The sequence below is a fragment of the Balearica regulorum genome, chromosome 2, assembly GCF_011004875.1.
Source record: "Balearica regulorum gibbericeps isolate bBalReg1 chromosome 2, bBalReg1.pri, whole genome shotgun sequence".
Lineage (NCBI taxonomy): Eukaryota > Metazoa > Chordata > Aves > Gruiformes > Gruidae > Balearica > Balearica regulorum.
In genome coordinates this window covers 98,758,235-98,777,760 of record NC_046185.1, presented here as the reverse complement: position 1 = coordinate 98,777,760, position 19,526 = coordinate 98,758,235, and the positions used below count along the sequence as shown (strand labels likewise).

General features: G+C 43.1%; 1 long non-coding RNA gene across 1 annotated transcript in view; it reads right to left on the bottom strand.

Annotated features, from left to right (window-relative positions):
• Positions 1–834: 834 nt before the first annotated feature.
• LOC142600457 (uncharacterized) overlaps positions 835–19,526 on the bottom strand; it is a 136,504-nt gene continuing 117,812 nt past the window's right edge. The window contains exons 4-5 of the long non-coding RNA XR_012833948.1: positions 1,942–2,545; positions 835–1,273 (exon numbers count right to left, since the gene is read on the bottom strand). This is a non-coding gene — a long non-coding RNA (uncharacterized LOC142600457). The remainder of the gene's footprint in view (positions 1,274–1,941; positions 2,546–19,526) is intronic.

Below are 19,526 nucleotides of genomic sequence, written 5' to 3'. Positions count from 1 at the left end.
AATCCATTTTAGTTAAACTAATGTAGAAGACAGAGTGGACATTCTCATATCTCAGTGTTAAACCATGTCTGTTCTGGTTTAAGCTTAAATCTATTTAGGAGCTGATTTGGTATTTGCAAATAACAGGGTCTTAAGCTAGCACAGTCAATTTGGTTTACATATGCAACACTGATGCAGTTATTTAATCGCACTGAGATCTTAAGACTTGTCTGGTTCACTTCTGGCCATTTGCTGTGCAGTGCAATGCCAACTTCAGGTAGGCGCTAAGATAATTAGGGGAAGGCAGTAATTAGGCTTGCAGTAAAGAATATGAAAACCTAGATAACGCCTACAGAAAAGCAGACACTTTAGCTTACCATGTTATCTCCCCAGGTCTCCAATGGTTTCACATGTGTATGGAAGAAACCTTGTGTCAGCTTCCAGAGACACAGGAAAACAGCTGCTGCTTGTGACTCCTGTGGCTCCACCTTAGGAGAAGGAACAGAATGATTTCATGGAGCTTCCACTGACATGCACAGCTTCTGCACACAAGTTAGCAGCGTTCGATGATCAACAGTGTCAAGAGTGATCTGACAAATAATTACACACTACCGTTTTTCAGTGTCCAAAGTTACAAGGACAGTCTCAGTACCCTGTGCTACCCTGAAACCTCAGTGACAGGGATCAAGTTACTGGCTGCTTCACAGCTGATGTTAGAGATTAATTTTTGTCAACCTGATTAGCAGAGGACAGTTAAGGTTTGGGTGGTAGCTTGTAGGATCTCGCTCTTTGAAAGACAGATCCATGAATGAATCTTACCAGACCACACATTAGCGGCTACGGAAGAGTCACGTCAAAGAGGGAGATGATAACCTCCATTTCCTTCTGCCCCAAATACCCTGCTTCCATACCAATTTGCTCAAACCTGGAAAGACCCTGTTACGTTTCTTCTGCTGATTTAGCTTGAGTACCTGGGAAGTTTCAGTAGAGGCTATGAAATAAGATGCCTCATACAAGAAACGTGACGAGGTGAGTAGTGTCAACCGAGGTTTATAAAGCAACGTCAGGCTCCTTCTGTAACGCCAGAGAGGTAGACATCTCACAGTGGCAAGGTATGCTGCAGTACTTTGGGTCCACGTCTGTGTCAGGCAACATTTCTGCCACTGGTAGTCACGGGCTGTCTTTCAGTTCTTCTGCTCAGTCCTCCCTCATTTCTGGAGGCTGAAGGCTGAGCATGCCTGGCTGTAGTTACATCTCTGTCTCACTGATCTGTTCTGTTACTCCAAAATGTTTTCTAAAACCATAGGCAACTCAAAAGACAAAAGAAATGTTGGGTTGGCCTGCTTTGTACTGCTCCAACCATGTTCCCTTTTTGCAATCTGTTCATTCAACAGACTGGCTGATTGCCTACAGAACAAAGTCCCGCAAGCTGATGCATCCTATCTTTAATTCAGACTAACGGGACTTAGCAGGGGTGGGAAGGATTTGCCTCCTCCCTGCATCAGTGACCATTTCTTCCTTTGCAATCAATTGGAAAAACATCTTGAGGAGAAATATTTCCTGTGCAGTTGATGCTCCCGTCTGCAATAACCTGGCTCTGCATAAGCACACCCTGGTCCCCTTTGGGGTAGGCTGAGAACTCTTGTCCTTCACCAGCAGCCCCCGAACAGGGACCAGAACTGAACTTTGGCTCCAGTTTCCCCTGGATGCTATCACACCTCGCACGGTCACACAGAACGATGCAAGTCACAAGGACACCACACATTTTTCAGAGTCCTGCTCCCACCTTTTAGGCGAGGAGCACTGCCACATTCCCCAGAAAGCTCCACGTATTCTATTAAAAGAAAACCACCACCACTAAAAACAACTTGGTGCCTTCTACGCTAGAAGTAACAACTCATGGGCAAACTATTTATCTATTAACATTTTTCATTAAAACAATCACTCCCAGCTGAGACTTACGAAAGACCCTGCCAGGCCAAAATGTCATCCCAGTTACGGTGTTTATTATTACAACTGTCAGGCCAGAAGGGTTTGCTGCAGAGGATCCAGCCGGCGTGCTCAGACAGGAGCTCCTGCCTACGGGCCAGCCGCTTCACGAACAGGACTGGCCAATGTCAGATGTCAAGTTCTTGTTTCAGGTCCTGCCCTCTTCCCCCTTTGACCACCATGGATCATTTTAGCCATTTAGCAACCAGCAAAGACCACATCAGGCAGAGCAAGCATCAGTGTTGTCCCGCTTTTAGAGCTGATAAAGGTCTTTGTCTCAGCTTTCCCTATTTTTAAACTACTATAGTATGGCTTCAGGGGCTTGTGACTGTCAATCAACAGGAGACGGACAAGCTGGAGGATGAGGTGTACTTTCCTCAAGGTGGTGGCTGCTCCCCATAGCCATGTGCTTCGGGAGAGGTGGCTGAGGGCATCTGTAAGCTGCAGGTCTGTGCTCAGGAGTCACGGGCTGGTCCTGGTGCAAAGAGAGGCTTGCACTTGGGTTTCATAATGGAGTTCATGGAAGTCAGTGGAAATTGAACTGCAGCCAAGGTGGAGAGCCATGTAGAACAGATGTCTTTGCAGAGGATAAAACAAACAAAAAGAAATACTCAGAGTCCGAGTTAGAACTCTTGGCCCATGCTAAATCTGTAAAAAGCCCCAAAGTGCTCTAGAGGGAGGCTGTCCGACACACTTAAATTCCACATGTATAAAGTAAAACACATTTGCATTGCTAATTTAATAAAGGACTTCTTGACCCAAAGTCAAATACTAGCGCAAGCCTTCTGCATGGAAAAGCTCTGATAAGCATGCTCTTTAACTCTCTCTGTGAACGTTCAGTAATGCTCCTTTTTAAAAGTACGTGTGCTTCTCCTAGTGTCTGATGCTAATTATCTTATCAGATAACAGGCAGCCCTGCGCTGAGCAGGTAAGTAATATATTAGCCTTGGGGGGAAAAAAAAAAAGCCTTATCTTTCAAGTAGATTTGAAACTGCATATGATCTTTCTGAGTCTGTGGAAACTTTCCTCTGCAGCACTAGTGCTTATATAAGGAAGAGAAAAAAGAGGAAAAAAAAAAGAAAGAAAGAAAGAAAAAAAACCCCAAACCCCTACAACTTTCAGGCTGCAATTCTCCAGGCTGTTCCTTTCTGTTGAATTTTCTCCTCTATCAGTATTTTGGAATGACATACAGGTTAAACCGTTCAGCTGGCATGGAAAGCAGCTTTAGTAATTGCAAGTTTACATTACACTATAAACGAGCAGATTATAGTAAACAGATGAACTGTGTAAATAAAATATCACCGCTTAGCTCTCCTTTGTGACTTGTATTCTGATACCACTACTACTGCTTTTACTACAACTACTACTACTACTGCTAGGCTTCAGCTGACAGCTCAGCTTGAAACCCTTTATTCATCTTTATTACTACTTCAGCTGTTCTGAGAGCAAAAAGGCATGGAGGACTTATTGGCCAGAGGCTCTCTAACCTAGCAGGCCCGTCTGGGAAATCAATATGCCGCACTCAAGAACACAAAGATGGATTGTGAAGCTGGGGCTGGCGAAAGAATGCGCGCTGCATCTGGAAGGACATGGAGACAGCCAGTTCTGCTCCGCCAGAAGCCTCCGAGACCGCGCATGTTTGCACACCAACCTCGTGGCATCCTTCCAAGACAATTTGTGAACCTTGCTTCACACCATTTTCAAAGTAGGTCATACGCAGTAATCTCAGCTGAGGAGAGATACACTGTCAGCGGCAGTCGCTGCAAGGAGGGCGATAGCTACAACCAATGAGCGAGCTGGTGCAAGCGGAGAGCCTGAGCGCTATGAAAATGCTCGGTCTGGGGCCAGCCTTGCTCAAACAGCTGACAGGCGAGCTCTAACAGACCCAGCCTCTTACCATTTATAGCTGTAAAAGGACCAACTGTTCTCCTGGACACAACCACCAGCACGGCTTAAATATTAATCTGAATGAAAATACAGTAGGAGAAGAAATCTAACCTTTACTTAGCTCTGTGTTCCTGACAGCAGGAATCACGGCTAATTCTGAATTATGGGATTTAAATTTACTAGGGGCTTCGGATTATTGCTTCCTAACATACTTCCCTCACCTGCCCCTGCTCTGAGAGACAAAACACAGGGTTGAAGATAGATGTGTTTTTGATAGAAAGCATTCCTAAAGCACTTGAAGTTTTCTGCATTTTCCTGTATCCCTTGCTTGAGCTGGTTTAGGGGCATGGAATTAGAAACAGGCACTTTTAAACATATATTTTTGAAAGGTGGTGTCCAGGAAAATAAGTGCAGAATGAGTGAGCATACTTGTTTCCACACGACAACAATATAAAGACCATCAGAGAATTACCGGTTAAAAGCAACAGCATGAAACTTCGCAGGCAGAGGAGCTGTTAGGAATGCGTTGCCTTTAAACACAGCCTGCACATCATCAGAGATGACTTGATGCTAGAAAGCTGAAGGATTGCCTGAAGAGTGCTACTGCGTTATGCAATTTAAAAAAAAAAAGTTAATTTTTAAACAGGCTCAATTTAACCTTGCTTCTGGTCAATAGTTACATGAATCTGAATGAAAATACACGCTCTGAAGAAATCCACTCTAATATAATGGGTGTGCATCATTTTTAGCACTAAAATCAACACAGAAACAGCAAAGCTGAGCAAGCATTGCTTTTCTTGAATCTCGCAAGGAAAAGGACTGACTTTCCTCCATTTGAAAAGTTGTGCTTTTTCCTTCTTTTCTTTCTTTCCCTGTGATGCGTCAGGCTAGAAATCTTACACAGAAAGGAGCGATTTCTGAAGTTATCACGCTCTATGCAAAGAGAGAGGGGAGACGGCATGTTGTAGACTAGCACCAAGGCTTATCTCTTGTCCAAGAAAGAGCGCACAGAATGACTTTCTGCTTCCTTGGGAGCGACCTGCCTGATCAATAGCTTGTCCGGGGAGTTGTAAGACATGCAGAAACATGCAACAATGTGCTACTTTTATCAGCTAAAAGGGTCCTGTAATGACTTTCTATGCAAATATACAGAAAAATCCATAAGTCCAGAAAGGGTTATCACTCAGTACATCATCAAGAGAACAATTTATTCTCTAACACAGGATGTGATACTTTCCTGCCAAAATCATATTGCTTGCCTGTTATCACTAAGCTTTGAAAGAAAAGTAACCAACAAAAATCCCTTCTGCTGCTGCCTCCCAAAAGAAAATCCCTTTAAGAAAAATTGTAACAAAGAAAACCCCCAGACACTTCACTATTTTTTTTCCAGAATGACAAAGAAATGTAGCTGTGGTTATGGATAGGCTCAGTATTGTACAGTTTCAGGTCATGTGAGTTTTATTACTTTTCAGGCTAACTTTTGCTTTTTTCCCAGCCAGCTGCTGGCAGTTGTCATCTCAGGATTGAGAGCAAACTACTTCGAAAACAAATTTGTTCAGAAACCTTTTTAAAACGATACAGGAAAAAAAAAAATCTTTTGTGTTTTTCATCCCAGCTTGGATGTAACCTCTTTTTTTCTCCAGTCTTTGAAAGGAATGAGTCTGAAATGCTAAACAGGTCACAGAGTAATTACACATCCACCTGAAAATTAAACACACGTTCAAAGGCTTAACTAACAGCATATACTAATTCATAACAGGTATGTGTCACTCATTTTTTTCATGATTGATCATTAGGGTGTAAACAAAACCAGATCCCACTAAACCCAGAGAAGAAATGCTGTAATCTCTCCGCAGGGTTAAAAGGAGAGAGACAACAGCAAGGTGATCCTGCGTTGATGAAGCTGATCTGATGCAAGGGCAGCCACAGCAAGCCTTGCGCGTCTGACATCCTGGCGTCGAGGCTGGGGGGTCTCTGGGGTTACTCAGAGAGAGAAAGATCAGTCCTGAGGCCTGGCCGAGCTCCCATGCCTGGGCAGGCCAGCAGAGTCAGCTCCTCACCCGGGCCAACCCGAGATCAAACCCGGATGGCCAATTTCAACATGGTAAACCTGCATCTCAGTGGAAAAGACAAAGATGCTGGCAAATCCTTTTACGTTCAGTCCAGAGCCAATTTATTTTCTGGGACATGCACATCTTGCTCTGGTGTTACTGAATATTTTTTGTTAGCTTACTATGTTTTCCCTGACCTTTCATAGCGCAGGTTTGGCAGCAGCATTTCAGGTGCACAAAAGGAATTGAATCTACATTTCCTTCACAGAGTGGAGGTGTTTGGGTTAGTAACATCTCTCTGGCAGATTTCCTCGGTGGTAAAACATCATTTTTCTTTAACCCGGAGAAGGGAATGCTCAGTGCTGGCAGAGCTAAAAGGCCCAGTGAAGAAGTGCAAAGGACCTCAGCACGGCCTTTTACAGAGGTGCATGGCAGCACAGAAGAACTGTGAACGAACCACAGCTGGCTTGTACATGACCTGCCCACCTCCAGCTGAGCAAGTTTGGGATTTTTTGGAACAAGTGCTGCAGTACTTCAATAAACTGGTGCTGGTTAAAGGAGATCTTTGGCCAATGCCGAGATTGAAGATGGATTAAAGGTGGCTTAGGTGAACCTCTGCTTCCTTATCCCAAGTTCCCCAAGATCAGCACAGGTAAGGACTGAGTGCTAAGCTATTATTTATTGCCTTTTGGATCTGCTGCTGCAGTGAGTTTGAAGAGCAGCATGACCTGGCTCTTCCCAACTACCTTTGCGCTTCGAAAAAGCTCTGGCTTACAGATACTGTTGCGTCAGGGACAGGAACCCCACACATCACCTCCCAGACAATTTTTAAACTGAGCTAAGGCTTTTCTCCTGTTTAAAAATTCAATTTTGGTTTTGGTGCTATAGTTTCTGGAATACTCTAATTAGGCTTGGAGGACTTCATATGGTCTCTTCTGCCTCTGATCAGCAGAGAGCTAGACAGGAGTAGGGTGGAGATAAAAAATGGGATTGTTACTGCTGCATGTTCAGTAGCATGCACGTACTTGCATACTAGAGGTGGTTTTCCATAACAGCATCTCTATTGCACAGATGCTACTGCAGAAGTCTTAGGTGCTACTGGTTGTTCATCGTGGCTTCACAGTTCTTGTTAGCCAGAAAGAACATCCTCTACTAGGCCAAATGGTTGAAACACATGAAAGGGAATATACCATGTGCATAGTAAAATTGCAGACTGCATTTTTATTCCGTTCACCTCTTTCTCCTCCCTTCTGTCCCCTCAAACTCTGCTCTTGGGAGCACTGGAATAAGCCTGATGTGGGAACTCTGGGGAAGTCAATGGATTTATACTGATGTAACTGAAAGCAGAAGGTAGCTAAGAGGCTCAAAGATCTGTGCTTGTGTATTACCCCTGACGTTTCTGAGCAAACTGCTTAGCTGACCACCATTGGATTAGCAGTCTTAGTTTAGTGTTTCACACCTCCTACACTCAAAATGTCAAATCATGTCAGCTCAGTTGTGAGCAGAAAGAGCCTGCTCCCCCATCCCATTCATACCATGACAGGTAGCACAATAGCTGGCTCAGCCTGAAGTACTCCATGCCCCAGGGCCATGAGTGTACCTGGGGATTTTTACACCATGATTCTCACCACCTGAGCTTAGCACCACCCAGGTAAATGCATGTTGGCATCAAACGAAATAACATGCTAATCCTTCTGCTATTAGTCAAACGGGGTTTAAAAATCCACTCAGATGCTTTGCAGTTGCAAGATTTCCCTGGCAAGTGTGGACACTGGTCTGAGTTGTGAATTCCCATAGAATCTAAACTTTTGTTAAGAAAAAGAAATATAAAAAATTTAAGCCTTACAGCAGCAAAAAACACCTTTCCAAACTCAAACTGAGTGCAAACCAATGCAACGTTGGTTTCCTGAATCTGCAGGGAAAGAGCTCCAGCGCTTGTGCTGCGCCTCCATCCCGGCGCTGCCAGCCAGCACCTGCTGATGGAGATTACCAAGATCTCAACCTGTTCTCCAGCGGGACCCAATCCTGTGCAGGGAAACCCAACAATCCCCCTAATTCCATGCTGAAGCTTGCAAAAGCTAGAATTAGGGCCAAGAACGAGCACTGGAATGATCCTCAAGAGCTAAAGATCCTGAAGGAAGGAGGCTGAAGGAAAGGACGAGTAACAGAAATAGCTTGTTTACTTCCTCTTCCAGAGAAGCAAGGAGGAAGGTGAGGGATGCTGAAATGAGAACACACTTCTTTTTTTTTTTTTTCTCCTGTGGCTATCAGGAAGTTGCAAGGAAAAGAAAGACCTGCTCTGGTTTAACAGCTAGAAATGGGAGTTTCACACTGAACAAACACTTACTAGCTATAAAATGAACTGAGGAACTGCATCTCCAGGCAGGCTCCTGCAGCAACTTCCTTGCAGAAATCCCCAAATCCCAAGTGCTGGTAGGAGCAAGGGACTGAGCTTCTCAGGAAGACACCAACAGCAGCTTGTGATGGAGGTTCTCTCATCTTGCTCTAGGGTGTGTACCCACATCAGCCTTGTTGGTTTAAGTGCATTTATTAAGAACATTTTACTGATTAAAAATTGTACCAATTCCCTTACATTTTCTCCAGTGAAATGGTGAACATCAGTCTGGTGATTATTTTTAATTCTACCATGCTATGTTTTTTTTGATGGGAGTAAATATTGTAAAATAACAACAAAATGTTTGTTGGGACTAAAACTGAGACTTTCCTCAATATAAATAATGTGATTTTTTTTTTTTTTTTGGCACTTCATTTGATTTGGCTTAAGCCACATAATGCAGAGTTCTGACTCTCCTGTCCCACTTAATTATAATAATTGCAGAGCCTAAATTTGCTTCCAAACATCATTAATTAATATTATACTATAGGCTGGGTGGGTATGGGGAGGAACTCCTCTGTTTCCGATTCCTAAAAAAACCCCAGCCAAACCAAAACAAGGTTTGGAAGATTTTTACATTATTTTTCAGTGTCAGTGCTGAAGACTTAATAACCACAGAATGTGCTCTGTGGTCTTTAATAATTTCATATCATAAGCAAACGTTGTTTGCTGGCAAACAATTTGCTAGAACATCTTAACTTGAATTTTTCTCTGTGCCAACATACTCAAGATTTGGTCCATGTAGGAAAATTTACATCATAGGACATATAAGTTCTGTATGCTGTATGTAATTAGAAATTTTTGACCAAAGCGTTACCAATGTCGGAATTAAGCTGTAGGTAATATCATTTTAGATAGGTTACATTTGCTTGATTCAGATAGCTGTATCAGGTTGCAGGTAGGGGAGAGAAAAGCCATCTAGTGGACAAAAATGTAATTAGATACCAGAAAATATTTTCAGGCACAAAGCCTTTACTGGAGAACTCTTTTTTAAATTTTGTTATTCATCTGCAATACTGCTTATCTAGGAATACTCTAGAAGTTTCCGGGAAATCGGAGTTTACTGGAGGGCAACAGCACAGATCTCTAAGCCCAGGTTTTTAGCATGTTTTTTGATTAGCAATTGTCCTAAAACGTAAGGCCCGCTTCATCCCTCCTATCCCTCACAGAGAATTTATCAGCGTATTTCTTACAATGCTGCGGAGGGTCATCAGTCGACCTTATCACTAGATTCAACACTACATGCCAAGCAGACTGGCATTGCCACAGGGTTTAAATAGTTGAGCTAATATTTAAACTTTTGTCCCCTCTGATCCCTGAAAAATAATGAGAAGAGACTTTGTGACTTGGTAAACAGACGAGCCAAATGACACTCAGAACAGCCTCTTACTAAAATTATCTTCAAGATCCTCCGGGACACGAGATCAGGGAGGTCTGGGGAGCACGAGGCAGATCAGCTGAATAACCCCCCCTCGCAAACACGCGTGTGCGACTCATTCAGCATCTAACGTAAAAAGTGGGGAGAAAGGAACAAAAACCCCTCTCCTGGCGATGTTATTTACAACACTCGCTGGCCTTCGCTGAAATGCTGCCTACTAGGGTTGCAGTGGCCTGTGCAATGAGTTAAAAGTAACTGAATATATCCCGAGCAAACAGGCCCAGCTCTGTGCTGCTCTTCTCTTCTTTCATTTACGCCAGGGAGCACAGAAAAATAAATACAACAGCTTTTTTTTATGCAACGTTTTCACAGACCCAGCCCCCAAACTCATCCTCTTCTACCACAAAATTCAGAGCATTTAGCTAGGCACTTTCAGCTAATCTTAAAGAGCAGATAACGATCAGTCATGCCCAGACAGGCCAAAGTATTGAAGCCAAAACATAATTTCTGTGGGATTACAACACCACAAACCACCACCATCAGAGACTATACGGTAACGATGCGAGCAAATATCTGTAACTCCTGTTGCTCCAGGCAGAATACTGAAGTGGGATTAGTGACCTGCCACTTAGAGACTGCTCTGATGCTGAAACGACAGGTTTTGTGCCCTTTCCTGTACCCTTTTGTTTGAGATAATAGGTAACCCCAGGTATTTTGTGCTCCCATTAAAAAATGAAATCTCTCAATTAATCTTTTGAAATAGTTGGTTTCAGGAGCATCCCATGCAATGATTCCCACCCCAGTCACCTTTGCAGGGGCATGCATTTACCCAGAGGTCTCAATGGCCTCCCTTTCTCATTAACCCTGCGTAGACATGCTTAGACATACCACATCAGTGGCAGACATCTTACATTGTTCCCGTTTCCCCCAGCATGAGGACTATTTCATGCATCACCTTGACAGAGCCACCGTTGGCTGTGCTCAGATGACCCCTGCGTTGCTGGGTTATCAGAGAAGGTATCAGAAGCTCCCCGGCTACCTTGCATAGACCTCCTCCGCAGCCTCTTATTCATCCCCCCTCCTAATGAATCACAGCCTTTTCTCTCTCTTCTCATAATACCCAAATAAGGATTTCAGGGTTTGGCCCATTCACTACATTTTGTGTTTTAATACAGACAAGAATGGAATACAAAATCCTGCCAAAAGTTTAGCAGTGGGAGCAACCTTTTTGCTATTTTCATGTCTACAGTTCCCGATTCAACAATGCCGACTTGCTGTTCTGCACGACCGCAAGGCAAGGAATTCATAAACAACAACAATAATAATAATAACTGTCCAGCAAGGCTTCACCCTAGCCACACATAAGTGCAGGACTGGCATAGAGCAGAAAAATGCTGCTTTGCTCCTTTACAAAGCTTGCAATATAAACTTTGCACTGTCAGTTTAAAACTTTGGCATCTGCATCTGCAAATGGGGAGGAACCCATTTTCAGATACTTGTGAAATATAAACTTCAGCTGTTGCCAAGCTCAGAGATAGATTTGCTCCTTTTTATTTTTAAAAGTTTCCTGAATATGTGAAGAAACCCGCAAAGCCATTTTAGAGTCGTGTAGCTATGAAAAATGTACACGCTTCTGTTTTTTTAAGCAGCATTCTCAATCATTGTAATTATTCCTTGAGAATGCTTTTTAAAAAACAGAACCACGGCTATTTTTCACAGCTACAAACCCCTAAAACAGCTCTAGAGCCTTCTGTGAAACTTAACAAAAAAATTGCCTTTCAGCTAAGAACAGTAAAAATAGATCAAAAACCAATTAGCTGGCCCACATGGCAGAAGACAGGTGTGCTTTGGATGTGGTATTTATACAGAATCAGAATAAGTATTTTTTCACTTTTACACAGATTCCTGAAGACTATAAATATCACAAACCTCTTCTTGCCAATGCCCATCACATCCATTTAAAACACCGGCCACTCAAAGGAAGAATACTCTTAGGATGCAGCCTGAAATCTTGCCTCCTACCAAGTTATAAAAGTGAATTAACATTAAAAGCAGCAGACTGATGGGTGAATTATGATAATAACGAGCATTCAAAAGCAAAACCAAGTAAACTCCTTTGCAAAGTGCAGCCAGAGAGAAGGCTGGGAACACTGAAACCAATTACGACTGCTTTAGTATTACACCTGTTCAAATGAATGCCAAATTCAGCACAGAATTATTTACATTATGTTATTAACAAAGGGACACATGAGTAATGGAAAAAATAGAAATGGTTTATGCAAAGCAGGCTCTACTGAAACCAGCTAAAAGCTTCAGGTATTTGTGGTGGAAAGCAAAAGGCTGCGGTCGGACCTGCTGCCCTGGCTGCCCTCGAGTCGGGCAAAGAGGCTCCTGCTCCCCGAGCCCCCTCCAGCTGCTGGTCACTGTCCCCAGGCTGCCTGACTTACGCCAGAGTAAATACTCATGTAATTGCCCCTTATGCAATTCAGTCAGAACGATCTTCCCTCTCTTCGATACTTGTAACAGAGGTTACTTTTTCAAACTACATTGCGCAAGCAGAAACAGATTTAGGGACCTGATTATACAAGAAAATGTGCCAGGAGGTGCAAAGAGGGATAGCCCTTTGCAGGCACGTGGTGGGTGACAAGCAAATGGGAAGAGGCTGAGAGCATCAACTTCTTCCCCAGGCCACAGTCTTACTAAAAAGGGAGAGATCAGGATATTCTTCTTGGAGCTTACAACCCCTTCCTCCCTTTCAACTTTTGGGCATTTAAGTAGCTACATACAAGATGGTTCCCCACTGTATAAGTCACTTCATGTATTAAAGCATGTGACAGGCAATAAAAGAACCTATTTCTAAACAGACCAAACGCAAGGGTGGGAGCTGGAACTGACTGAAGGAGCCTGCAAAAGCTGCCCAGCCGCAGGGATACCCACGGAGCCCGGGTCCCAGTTCCCTCTCCATGGCATTTCTTCCTGAATACCCTGCCTTCCTCTTACCTTTAAGATCTTGTTCAATTCCTGACGGTTTGGGCAGGTGGCCATCAATGGAAATCGATAGATCATCACCCGCAGAAGTAAGTTTTCAAAACCAAGCCCTACTTCTCACTGATCTCATCCTCTCATTGAAAAATGCCGGGCCATCCGAGGCAGATGGCTTTGGCCAGGCTTCCCTGACACTGGCTTTAAGCTAAAATCCCTTTTCTTTCAATTCAGCCTCTTATGATGCATCTAATTTAAGTAATTCAGAAATGGTTTCTTAAATCAGTGGAAAAATTAAGCTGTCTTCTTTACTTCCAGCAAGCACATTCAGTGGTTTTGACCTTGTGATAACTACTGTCCATTCTTGTCACAGCTAGGATACACATAATTTACTTTGATCATTTATTTAACTCAGCAATATGACAGAAAAAGACATCTGTGTCTCATAAAAATCCCAAACAACCTCACAAAAGGGCTTATTCTGTACAAAGATAGTACCTAAAGAGCAGCAAATTTTCACAATTGTTTCACTAGAGCAGCAAAATGAAGTGGCTCTCCTCCATGCCCATACCTAACACTACAAAGATAAGAAAACAGGTTTTACGATGAACTGGACAGACTGCTGCACCCTATCAAAGCTCTGGGGACATTAAGAACAGAAATAAACATTGAATAACAAGCAGCACACCACAGAACAAACAAACAAAAAAAAAAGGCAGAATTCATGTTATGTTCAATGCACATCTCAGAGGACTTTGCCAGATCCTCGCTGTCTCCTAAAGAAACACTCATTCCAAGAGTGGTTGAACACTGCAGAGTGACCATGGGCTCCAACAGAAGTCTGTGAATCTGTTCCCAAGAAGCTCCCAACTGTGCTTCAAAACCCAAGATGACTGCCATTTAAGGTTCTCAAGGACTGAAAGAGCTTACACATAAGATTTTCCTCTCGCAACCAAAAACACCAGGACCCAGAAAGAGTTCCAGCTGATTTTCCAAGCAGTGAGTGACTGGCTTTCTCAAATACAGCTGCTTTCTTCATTAGAAGACTAAAAATAGTTCTGCTCCTAGCAGGCTGACTTCCTTTTAAGCATTCTGCCATATCCATGTGTGTATTTCATTCAGGGTTTCTGCATGTCTACGACACTGTGATTCTATTTCAGCCTTTAAGTACATTCAAGAAATTTTTCATTTCCCTCTGCCATATTCACTCCAGATGTTCTGAACTGTCCAAAACTGTTTCATGTTAGGAGAATTTGTAGGGATATTCTGGCATTCACACCGCTCCCATCTGCTTCAGTATTTTCAGGAAAGATCAACTTTCTTCCCCAACTGTTAGCAAATATGGACAATGGGTTTACGGTTTTAAAACATCCATGGTTAATGGTAGATATTTTGCTTGCACCTTGTGCAGTAAGAATAATTAAATACTGCCGTATCAGGCTTTCACTTTTTCCTCTTGAAGAGATGCTGGAGTGAGAAACCCGAAGAATTGAAGGACATCCCATGTCCCAGAGAACATACTGCAACAGCAGTAAACACTTCTTCATAACGCTGTGCCGGTATGCAAGAACCTTGTTTTGAAAAGACATACTGAATGTGAGGTGGGGGATCGTGGGAGCACACGCTGCAGTGGTCCTTTCAGTCCCAGTCACCTTGTTTTCAAGATTAGGGGAAACTGGGCACTGCCACTCTCTGCTAGCTCACGTGGTGAGCGTGAAAATCAAAGTGCGAGAGGGGACACAGGAAGGGAGGAACCCGGGGGGGATATACCCCTTGACTGCCCTTAATGGGAAGTTAGCATATACCTGAATCCATATAGCTCCAGAGTGTTCTAGATGTCCCAGTTTAGATCTAAAGTAAAAGTCTGTGGCATAGTCAGTCCTGAGTGAAAATGCCCAGTGTTGGACAAACAGTGTATTAAAAATTTGACACACTCACCAGAGCTAGGCAGCCTCAGAGAAATGCATTTGCTGCTACCCCGGGAAAGGTTCAAATTAGAGATATCAATACACAGCCTCTGCTGAGTATTCCCACGTGAACTCAATGGAAAAGTTCTTCAGGCTTCGGCAACCATTCCTGCCCCCACAAAAGTTCATGAATATCCCCTTGATATAAAAGGATGAGCCCTTCAGGCAACAGATAAAAAGCCACTTCACTGAGAAGATCAGTGAAAAGGCCGTTCGGGATCAGCTCCATGGCGTATGAGGAACCAAAGTTCAGCAGAGTTGAATTCCCCCGCTTCAGCAAGGGCAAGGCAACTTCAACCCATCCCAGCACTCTTTCTCTTGAATCCTTCAGCATGATTCTCTGCATCACTTGACAACTCCAAACAGTATACTTTGTAATGATGGGAACACCAGTTGAAACAAATAAATAGTTTAACTCCTAAAACTCTAACCTGAGGTATATTTACTTTTCCAAAGTTTTGGTCATAAATATGATGTGCTTCACTGAACTTGTCCAGGATGAAGCTGGGAAGCAATAAGAATCCTAATACTCAGGATATTCCTGGACAAAAAGTATTTGCATGAGCATTATGAAACCTTGGTAGCATTTCTGCCCATCCTTAATCTTCTTGCAAGTGTAGGTGTGTTATCTAACAAATTTAAACAAGTACAACCTTTCTAATACAGATAAGCTGATTGCAAAATTTTTAAGCCAGGGAAAATAATTAAAAGAGAACTCCATGTTTGTGTTTTGTTTTAATCTGGAATTTCAGTGATGTGAATTGCTAAATGTGTCTGAGAAAGCAAAGGTATCCCCAAACTCTTCTGATCCTATTTACTTCTAGAAGAGTTGAGGTTAGTTGTAACGTCACAGTCTCAGGTCAAAAGTTGTTCTGAGGATGGTATCGCTTTGGACATTCTGCAGAGGAAAGGGAGAAGGGAAATATACTGATACCCAGGTAGCATTATTTAAAATAAAATATGATAAATGGCATCTACCTCCTCCCTCAAATGTATACAGGATAAGTCTCTACACGGTAAATAGTCTTGGCCATTTTCCATGATGCTAAAATATGTAGGTTTCAGCTCTTCCTTCTTCGTAAATAGGAAATAATAACTCACAAGAAGGCCAATGCAAGTCGAAAGCAAATTAATTGGCCGTGTTTTGCTCTGAACTATTCCGCTGCACTCCTATGTAACCCTAACCAAGAACAAAATTTGTCTTGTATCTTTTCCCTCTAAATGTCTCCTGACCATACAACTATTCTATTTTCTGGTTAAACATTACATGGAGTGTGTTAATTTCTGCTTCAGCTAATTTAGCTATACAAAATGCAAATGCTTCCTGTACTTATGAATACAATCTGTTCATAGTGAATAGTTTTGAAGATTTGGATGAGTTAGAACAGCAACAGTATCCATGTGGGACCAATCTTCCCCAGACAACTCTTATACTTTGATTCATAAATTCTTTCCATAGGAAATATCTGTGGAAAATCTCCAACACATCCAGAAATGCACAACTCAGTTGCTTGAATTATTAGGAGTTTTTAATACTTACTGCTTCTCCCTCTATTTCTTACTTTTATATAAGCATTGGCTCTCGAGTTCACATGAGACCCCTTTATGCTTACTTTCAATTATTATAGAACGTGTGTTTTTAATAGCTGCAATAACATCTGTCATTAGTACTATGACATGAACCTATTAAAAAGTAACTTCAAACTCTGAAATATCTAATTTCTGCATCTAATGCATGTGCTAAGGCACCTCTTCACTTGCTGTTACCATTCTGCATATTTGAGTTACTCTGTGGAATGAAGACCCAGTTGGTTCGTTATGAAACAAGCAGACCATTATCTGACTTAGAGTACAGAATTTCAGGAAAACATGAAAAAACACTCAGCCTTGTGAAACGTGAGGGTGACAGTGGTGGGAGCGCAATGGTAAACCCGAAAGTGAACTTCTGAGACCTATGGAATTCACAATTCAGGAAAAGGAGCAGAAGAGCAAAGGTGGTGAGTATGGCTACTGGGATGTCAGATTGTGCCCAGGTTATCACAGACATTGGAGGCTGAAGGGTTTGTTTCCACACAACAGTACATTTTGGAAGTGCAAGCCCTTTGGAAGTGCTCAGTTGCCCAGAGTGGAGAACTTAAGCATACCTAGGTGGTTTTCTGCTCATCTCTGGCAGTAAGACCACTTGCAATTTGTCATGGATTTCTGCCAGAGGAGTCCGGCTCCTTATCCCAGATTTTGCAGAGACTCCTCTGGTATCCCCTATCCATCCAGCCATTGGTACAGCAGTGCCAGGTGCTGCCTTGACATGAGGAGGAGTTCTCCTGCAGCTGAGTCTAGTTCCACCAACCTTGCTTGTGATGTGGTCCCACCAAGGGAGTCCAAGTCTTTCCTGAATTAAAACTTACATAAACTTTATAAGAACTTCAGGCAACCGACAGCAAATTGCAGCTAGTCAAGAAAAAAGAAGAAACAAGCACTTACGGTCCATGTGGGTCCAGGAATAAAGTTTTTAAGTCATGATGACACCTTATTAAAATCTCTTGTCAGACAACGAAAAGAGCAACAGCTTAAGACCTTTTCATAAAGCATTTGTTCTCTGATGTTTCCTTTGACAGACTCCAGTTTATTCAGTACCTCTTCTCTCTTTTTTATTTTCTGCCTTCTTCAAATGGTCTCTCTTCCACATGATTCCACTGCTCAACACTCAGGCAGGTTCAGGAGTACAAGTTAATGCCCAGTGGATGTTGCAGCCCTCATCTCCGAGCAGCATTTCTCTCATGTTTTGTACAGCTCTTGACCGGCCACTCCTCTCCAGGTTAGACCAATAATTGCAAATACCATCAGATTTCTCACCTTCCAGACCAAGACAAGACTGTAGCTCATTCTTCCTCTTAGCAGGAATGCTGTGGCAGCAGAATTCTTTGGGTAAGCATTCTGTGGGTTTCTTTTAAAAACCAAATTAGTCATACGCAGAGTATGTCCAGAGTGGAACAAAGCCAAAGATAGAAGTTCTTTTTCAGATCTAGCTATGCCAGTTGAAGAAGATGATCTTTCCAGCTGCCTTTCACCCTTGCCAGAGGTTACAGCAAGCTGACCTGCTAGTAAGTGAGTGTGCTTCAGGCAAAATGAGTGAAGTTGACTTAAGATGCTTAAGTATTGAGTCTTTGTTCACTCAGTTTACCCTGACTTGAACAGGTTTATGAGACTTCAGCAGGTTGATGAGTGGCCCTCATGATGCTGAGACACGGGTCAGAGGGGACAGTAATCTCTAGTGTGGGTAATAAGTCTCCAGATAGGAGAGGGCTATTAGGAGTAACCTTTTCAGCTGGCAAGGCAGTGTGCAAGAGAGAATATGCTTCCATAGTCCTGGACTAACATAAATATTCTCTATCATCGGTATAGTTCCTTCTTTTCCCTCTGTTGTGGCTTAACCCAGCAGGCAACTAAAACAACCATGCAGCCATTTGCTCACTCCCCTGCAACGGGATGGGGGAGAGAATCGGGGGAGGGGGGAGGTAAAACTTGTGGGCTGAAATAAAGATAGTTTAATAGGATAGAAAAGGAAAAGAATAATAACAATAGCAACAACAATAATAATGCTAAAAGAATATACAAAACAAGTGATGCACAGCACAATTGCTCACTACCCACTAACTAACACCCAGCTAGTTCCCAAGCCACAGTCCCACCCCCGGGCAGCTTCCCCCTAGTTACATGCTGAGCATGACATCATATGGTATGGAATATCCCTTTGGCCACTCTGGGTCAGCTGTCCTGACCAAGTCCCCTCCCAGCTTCCTGTGCGCCGCCAGCCTCCTCACTGGCCGGGCAGTATGAGGAACTGAAAAGTCCTTGACTTGGTGTAAACATTGCCTAGGAGGAACCACAATATCAGTGTGTTATCAATATTACTCTCATCCTAAATCTAAAACAGAGCACTATACCAGCTACTAGGAAGAAAATTAACTCTATCCCAGCTGAAACCAGGACACCCGCATGGGATCGCCCTAGCAGTATAAGCAACTTTATACAGTATCATCACATTTGCAGGCCCTGGTCCTCATGGGAGATTTCATCCATCCCAATATCTGCTGGAGGGACAACACAGCAGGACAATAAGCAATCCAGGAGGTTCCTGGAGATCATCCAGGAAGCTGGACAAGTTCCTTCTCCAAGTGACAGAGAAGCCAATGAGAAGAGGTATTCTGCTGGACCTCATGCATGCCAACGAGAGGGTCCCATTTGGGATGTGAAGATCAAAGTCAGCCTTGGCTGAAAAGACAATGAGATGGTGGCGTTCAGGATCCTGAAGGCAGGGAGGAGGGTGAAAAGCAAGCTCACAACACTGGACTTCAGGAGAGCAGACTTTGGCCTCCTCAAAGATCTGCTCAGAAGAGTCCCATGGGGTAAGGGCCTGGAGAGAAGGGAGGCCCAAGAAAGCTGGTTAATATTCAAGGATCATCTCCTCCAAGCTCAACAGTAGTCCATCCCTATGATTCAAAAAAATGCCAGGAGGCCTGTGTGGATGAACAAATAGCTACTAGCCAAACTCAAACACAAAAAGGAAGCATACAGAGGGGGACGCAAGGATGGGCAACCTGAGAGGAATATGGAGGCATTTTCCAAGCACCTAGGGACAAAGTTAGGAAAGCCAAAGCCCAAATGAAATTAGATCTGGTGAGGGACATCAAAGATGACAAGAAGGGCTTCTATAAGTACACAGGTGACAAAAGGAAGACTAGAGAAAATGTAGGCCTATTGTTCAACAAGACGGGAGACCTGGTGACACAAGACATGAAAAAGGCTGAAGTACTGAATGCCTTCTTTGCCTCACAGCACAACAGGCCTTCAGCAATCCCAAGTCCCAGAGACCAAGGAGAAAGGCTGGAACACGGAAG